This window comes from Piliocolobus tephrosceles, unplaced genomic scaffold (assembly GCF_002776525.5).
Source record: "Piliocolobus tephrosceles isolate RC106 unplaced genomic scaffold, ASM277652v3 unscaffolded_18293, whole genome shotgun sequence".
In the NCBI taxonomy this organism is placed as follows: domain Eukaryota; kingdom Metazoa; phylum Chordata; class Mammalia; order Primates; family Cercopithecidae; genus Piliocolobus; species Piliocolobus tephrosceles.
Window position 1 is genome coordinate 1 of NW_022300191.1, and position 7,351 is coordinate 7,351.

The 7,351-nt window shown below is 51.6% G+C and overlaps 1 pseudogene; it reads right to left on the reverse strand.

Annotated features, from left to right (window-relative positions):
- Positions 1-923: 923 nt before the first annotated feature.
- On the reverse strand, positions 924-1,958 carry LOC111533857 (annotated as a pseudogene).
- Between the last annotated feature and the right edge of the window lie 5,393 nt (positions 1,959-7,351).

Consider the following 7,351-nt stretch of genomic DNA (forward strand, 5'->3'; position numbering starts at 1 on the left):
GACATATACAAGTTGGGCAGAGAAGGGGGTGGGTTCCCGGGACCCACTGAGGAGCAGCTATGGAAGTACAGGGAAATCAAGGGTGTGGGGTCACATGAACCAGGAAGCTCAAATAAGATGAGGAAAGACGTTTTAAAGACCATCAGGGCTGGGGACAGTGGTTCATGCCTGTAATCCCAACACTTTGGGAGGCTGAGACGAGAGGATAGCTTGAGGCCAGGAGTTTGAGACCAGCCTGGATAACATGGGGAGACCCCATTTCTGTAAATAAATAAATACCATTGGTACTTGGCATTTCAGGCAGGGAACAGCAAACACATGAAAGCTCTGAGGCAGGAAAGGGAAGTGATTAGTGCTCACTCCTGGTTCCTTTATCAGACCTTAAAGAGATGCAGAGACATTTCAGGTACTCCTTGGCCGAGCTCCTTCAGGGAAGGCCTAAGTTCGCTTCTACTTCCCATCTATTAATTTTTTTTTGGAGACAGAGTCTCACTCCGTCGCCCAGGCTGGAGCGCATGCAGTGGCACCATCTCAGCTCACTGCAACCTCCACCTCCCAGGTTCAAAGATTCTCCTGCCTCAGCCTTCCCAGTAGCTGGGACCACAGGTACGCGCCACCACGATCGGCTAAGTTTTTGTATTTTTAGCAGAGATGGGATTTCAGCTTCTTGGCCAGGCTGTTTTCGAACTCCTGGCCTCAAGTGATCCACCTGCCTCGGCCCCACAAAGTGCTGGGATTACAAGCGCGAGCCACCGCGCCCGGCGCTACTTCACTCCTAACGCCCACCATAGGTGCTTCCAAATGTTTGCTGAATGACAAGGTGAACGAGTGAATGGGACTAAGTGACTTTGGGCAGCAGGCAATCCTATTCCTTGGACCTCAGTTTCCCTTTTTGTAAAGCAAGCCGTCTCTCGCTCTCTGCCCTAAAAGCCTGAGTTCTGGGCTTGAGATGAGCGCGTCCTGTAGAGCAGACTCCAGGTGGACATTGAGCTGGGTCTTCTAGGAGGCCAAGATCCGGCCAGCTCTTGGGTCCGGTCCTCCCGCGGGACCCCGCATGCCCAGTCCCAGCGCCGCCCCGCCCCGCCCATTTTCCCTTTGTTCCCCCAGGCCCCGCCCTCTCCGCGCGGCTCGCTCCCCATTGGCCGGGGGGCGGGCCCTGGGCGCCCGTCTCCGCTGGGGGCGGGGCGGCGGGGCGGCGGGCGGCGGGCGGCGGGCGTGTGCACCTGGTCGGTGTGTTTCCCGGCCGCAGGCCCCGCGCCAGCCGCAGGCCCGCGCCAGCTGCAGCTACTTGATGGGAGCCGGATCCTGAGCGGGGAACACGGGCTGAAGCGGCAGCTGCGGCCCCGCCCCGGGGCTCCCTTGTTGAGGCTCCGGGGCTCTGTTGGCTGCTCAGCTGCGCTCCAGTTGGCCCAGGCGCCGCGGCGAGGAGCTAGCGCTGCTAGGCGGCGGCCTGAGGTGAGACGGCGCGTCTGGTGACTGGGTCTCCCGACCGGGTGGGGGTCTCTGCTCCGGGCGTGGCGGCTAGGAGCTGGGTTCCGCAGGGTCCGAGGTCGGGATCCGGGGTCCTTGCTCCTGGGCTTTGTCTCGGCCTCGGGTGGCACCCGGGGCTTGGCGCCTGCTGCGATACCGCGTGGGCCCGCGCGGGGGCCCCGGTCGCCCTGCGGGTGGGGGCCGGTCCCCACTGCTCCCCACCTCCCCACGTCTGCCGTAGAGGGGACTGCATGGACCCGGGCGCTGGCTTCTGCCCGGTCCCCCGCGGCGTGGCTGGTCCCCGCGTGCGGTAGAGGGGGCCCTGCGAGGACCCACTCGTGGGGCGGGGTCCCGGTCACCTCGAGTGGGAGACTCCGCCGCCCTCCCTCGCTGCGAGACTGCTTCGCCAGACCCACCTAGTGGACTGTGCGGACCCTCGGACGAGGGAATCCCTGACTCTGGGTGGGGGCTCTTTCCCGGCCCCCCATGACGGCTTCCTGAGTGTTTTGTCACCTATATAGGTGGCTGCGTGGACCCGCGCGCGTGGGTCCTGCGCCCTGCTAGTGGGGCTGTGCGCCGCCCCGTGGCTCGTCTGGGTCGACCCCGCCTGGGAGGCGTGTGTAGTGGGGGTCTGTGCACGGGGGGCGCGGTTGGTGGGGGCGCACTGCCCCCACCCCATGATTTATCCTCTCATTTTCCCGGCGGAAGGAAGCGAGAGGCCTGGGCCCGGAGCTGTTGCGCAGCGCAGTGGCCACACCGACCTCTGCCCTGGGCGGGTCCTGGGGGGCGAGGTGCTGTCACCGCGCATCCCACCGCCTCGCTTCCTGCTCTGGCCCCGGGCTGGGCTCTGATTGGAGGGAGCAGGGCCATTCTGCCCGGCGCTTCTTGATTTTTTCCGTTAGTAATGGGAAGAAAAAAAATCTGGAAAGCCAGATTGAACTTTGTAGCTCTCAGCGCTTGGCGAGTGGAAGAAACTCTCCCAAGAATTTGCGGGCTGGAAAATGCGTTTCAAGCAGGAGCATCCACACCCACGGAATGAGGCCAAGGCAGTTCCAGTTAGAGGTCAGATTGATGAGGGGGGAGCCAGGATGAGGTCCGTGTGTGGGGAGACTCTGACCTCAGCTTGATGGGAAGACCTGATGCTGCCCCTCAGACGCTGTGTTTCTCAGCCACCAAAGAAAGTGGAAGCATTCCTTAGTGAATGCTTTCATCAAACTTTTGAAAAATCTGTAATGTCCCAGGAAGCAAAATCGAACTGGACAGTTTTCCCTTTTAAGAGTGTTAAAAGTCCTGGAGACAAACAGCAGAAGGCTCAAGGAGTCCAAATACTCAACCTGAAGTTCTTTCTGAACAAGAGATGGTGTATAAGTAACAGGCATACAAGACAAAACTGAACTAATCACCACAGCTGTGGCTCCTAGCCCTATAGCACGTGATGCAGGCCCTTTTGCCTTTTCTGACCTTCGCTGTCCCAGACCCCAAGGCTACCGCGCACCTCCAGTTATCAGCTCCCCCCGACCCATTGCTATGAACTCTGTTTGGGTGGCTCCCTTCTCTCTGAAGTTTTGCTTGTTCTCCTGAAGTCCTGGTCTTTAAGAGCTTATGATCTGCAGGGACAGATTGGCTTTGGGCAGTACATAGTTAACTGTAGCACAGCTTGAAAAATGCTCTGATAGAGGTGGGCAGGCAGTTTGTACATGCGGGTAAATGCGAGGTCCTTTCTCAATACCATGAATCCAAGTATTCATGCTATTTTAAATCTGCAATTCTTTGACTCTCCAGAGGGTTTTTAGATTAATTTTTTTTTTTTCTATTACTTCCCAGGGTTTGTTGCATAGTTCAGAGTACTTGATTAAAACTTACCAGGTCGGCCGGGCGCGGTGGCTCACGCCTGTAATCCCAGGACTTTGGGAGGTCTAGGCAGGCGGATCACTTGAGGTCAGGAGTTCGAGACCAACCTGGCCAACATGGTGAAACCCTATCTCTACTAAAAATACGAAAATTAGTTGGGCGTGGTGGTGGGCGCCTGTAATCGCAGCTACTCAGGAGGCTGAGGCAGGAGAATAGCTTGAACCCAGGAGGCGGAGGTTGCAGTGAGTGAAATGGCTGCACTGCACTCCAGCCTGGGCCATAGAGTGAGACTTCCTCTCAAAACAAAAACAAAAGCAATGTACTGGGTCCACCTCTGGCTCTGGAATTTTCCTGGAAGGCCTTCTCTTCTGGGCTTCATTTTTCTCACTTTTGAGGATGGTAAACTACATAATTTCCAAGAATTTTTGCCCTACACCTTTAATTCTTTCAAGCAAATATAGCACAGAAAAATTCTCTTCGCCGCAATGGTGTAAATAATGGAGGCCTTTGAAAATGTGGATTTCAAAGTGGAAGTTCTTTTTCTTCTTCCCGTTTGTTTCCTTTTAAACGAGTTTAGTTACATGAGTATATACTTAATCTCAGAGTTAAGGACAAGTGTCTATGATGAAACCTTAAACAGTTTTTTGGCGACATCTTGCATATTCTTCACAATTGTGTTTTATGTGCAGCATCTTCCCTATATCCAGTTGGTTTGTTTTTTTCTCATTAATGGAGTTGTTGAGCTCAGAACTTTTCAGGAGCATTTTGTTGATCTTTTAAGTGTCATGTGAAATATGTTCCAATTTAACAGTTTATTTTGTTGAGTAAAATGGGAGTAAATGGAAATTTGAGAGTGCCTTGAGTATTGAGTACTTGGCATTGTGTAATGGTTTGAAGCATAGTTTAAAATTGCCACTTGTGGCCGGGTGTGGTGGCTCACACCTGTAATCCCAACACTTTGGAAGGGCAAGGCAGACAGATCACGAGGTTAGAAGATGCAGACCATCCTGGCTAATACGGTGAAACCCCGTCTCCACTAAAAATACAAAAAGTTAGCTGCGTGTGGTGGCACACGCCTGTAGTCCCAGCTACTCGGGAGCCTGAGGCAGGAGAATCCCTTGAACCTGGGAGGTAGAGGTTGCAGTGAGCCAAGATTGCACCACTGCACTCCAGCCTGGGTGACAGAGTGAGACTCCATCTCAAAAAAAAAAAAAAAAGAAAAAAGAAAAAAAAATACCACTTGTAAAAAATTTCATCACTTGTTGAATGACCTATAAAGGAGCTACAATTCTAAGGAATATGGTAATTAATTCTTGAAAATAGTGAGGCCGGGTGCTGTGGTTTACACCTGTAATGCCAGTGCTTTGGGAGGCTGAGGTGTGAGGATCACTTGAACCCAAGATTAGAAGCTGCAGTGAGCTATAATCATGCCACTGCACTCCAGTCTGTGTGACGGAATGAAACCCTTTCTTTAAAAAATAAAAAGGTAAATAAATCATTTAAAAATAAAATACTAAGCTCCTTTCCAATTTATCTGTTTGGTAAGGTGGGAATTTGATGTGCTTGAGTTTCTTAAAGCCACGTATCTCTGAAGAAAGGAGACACAATTTTCTCTGCTATTCCTAGTTATTTGGATGATTATAGGGATTAAAAATAGCCATTTGGTCAAGTCTTGAGCTACTGAATTACAATTTTTGCTTCACTCAGTAGGATTTTGCCTTTACTTTGATTTGCATTCTTATCTTAGTTTGGGAAAAGATCTTTGTTATATGCCCCATGCACTTTGTTCTTTTGGGGAATCTGATCTTAGGAGAGGGCTTCAAAATGCAACCAGATTTTCTTTATGGTTTTCTAGATTTTATTAATGTCTTAATAAAACTTAACTAGTTAATGCTGCTTCTGTGTTGAGGTATTTTTCATTTAGAGTACGCTTGATTTTTATATGGATTAAATGAAAGGAAGTCTCTCACGGAAGGGGACACATGGGTATGGAGAAGACAGAGGGTGTGTATACATATATATATATATTTTGGAGACGGAGTTTTGTTCTGTTGCCCAGGCTGGAGTGCAGTGGCAGGATCTCGGCTCACTGCAAGCTCCGCCTCCTGGGTTCACTCCATTCTCCTACCTCAGCCTCCCAAGCAGCTGGAACTATAGGCGCCTGCCACCACGCCAGGCTAATTTTTTGTATTTTTAGTAGAAACAGGATTTCACTGTGGTAGCCAGGATGGTCTCCATCTCCTGACTTCGTGATCTGCCCGCCTCAGCCTTCCAGAGTGCTGGGATTACAGGTGTGAGCCACCGTGCCCAGCCACGTGGACCCTTTTAATGGCTCAAATCTCTGTCATTTTATTTTCTTCTTATTCCAGGTTACCTTACCTGTGTAAGAGTTGTGCCCAAATACAGACAGAGCTCTCTACATTCTGGTGCCAACCTGTCCTCTCCTCTTCTCAGACGCTATAGCCCAGAGCCACTCACTGTTTCCCCGGTGCATTTCAGTGCTTTTGTCCCCCACGCCCTCCACAGACTCCTGCCCCTCCCCTTCAGGATACTGTTAAAACCAGTGTCTTTTATGGATCCAGTCTTGATTCCCACGGCCAGATGTGGCCCTTCCTACCTGAATTGCCACAGCACTTTGTTATTTCATGTCCTCGGGTATTAGAGTTTGGTCTCACCTTGCAGCGTGGTGCCAGGTCAGGAGCTTAAGTAGGGAAGCTGGAACGGGTTTGAATTCCGGCTCAGCAACTTTCTAACAGTGTGACCATAGGCTCTTTAATTTGAGCCTTTTTCTACCATCTGTAAAATGGGCAAAAGAATATAACCTTGCTGGGAAAGTTTGAAATAATACATGTAAAAACACCCTACACAAGCAAGTGAGACAAGTGAGAGTAGGCAGTAATTATTAGTACTATGATGCGGCCGGGCGCGGTGGCTCATTCCTGTAATCCCAGCACTTTGGGAGGCCGAGGCAGGCGGATCACCTGAGGTCGGGAGTTTGAGACCAGTCTGACCAATGTGGAGAAACCCTGTCTCTACTAAAAGTACAAAATCAGCCAGGTGTGGTGGTGCATGCCTGTAATCCCAGCTATTCGGGAGGCTGAGGCAGGAGAACCGCTTGAACCTGGGAGGCGGAGGTTGTGGTGAGGCGAGATCACGCCACTGCACTCCACCCTGGGCAACAAGAGCCAAACTCAACCTCAAAAAAAAAAAAAAAAAAAAAGGAGAAGAACTAAGTTGTAGGTGCAAATGAACGTTGAGAGCTTCTCAATGGAATGGGAATTGTAAATCACTCTGAAGTTGGGATGAAACCCTAGGAAGTCCTGCCATGCAAATCGCAGTGCCCTAAACCTCTGTCAAAGTGGCCCTGAAACCCCTGGAGACCTGGCAGGAGATTCCTTCCTGTTGCCTGGCACTTAGCTGTTCTGAGTCTGGCTACACAGCAGCAACCCGGAGGCATAAAAAACTTAAAGTCCCAACACCAGGCCCTGGATGAGAATGCAGTCTGGCCCCTTGGCACTCTCTCTCTCCATCCCATAAAGCAGAGTGAAATCCTATACATGGGAAAATGTAGGGGCAATGGGCTAAGGTGGCCTCTTTACCCCACCCATCCTTCTTGCCTGCTTCTGGTGGCTTTTCCTAGAATCAAGGCCCGAGATTATCCATAACTCAGGTGGGCGTCCGAGCCAGGGGTGACCACAGAGAACTCCCATCTCCGGCCTTTGCAGCTGCGCTAGGGAATGCTGCAGGCCAAGGCCCCTGAGCCTGGGAGGGGAGAGCACTGGTTGCAGATGCGAGCTTGCAGGAAGCTTTGATGTTCCGAGTAGGATTGGGAGGTGTGGGAAGTGAGACTTCTGTTCCCTTGAGCTCCCACGAAGCGAAGCCTTTCCATTATCTTATAGGCCACAGCACAGCCTAAAGGTGCTGGCTAAAGTCTACCTTGGCCCAGAGTAAATCAGTCCAGAACGGAAGAATGCACTTAAATCAAAGTGGAAAATTAGACACTGTGCAACTGGGGAAAGCTCTCCTCTCC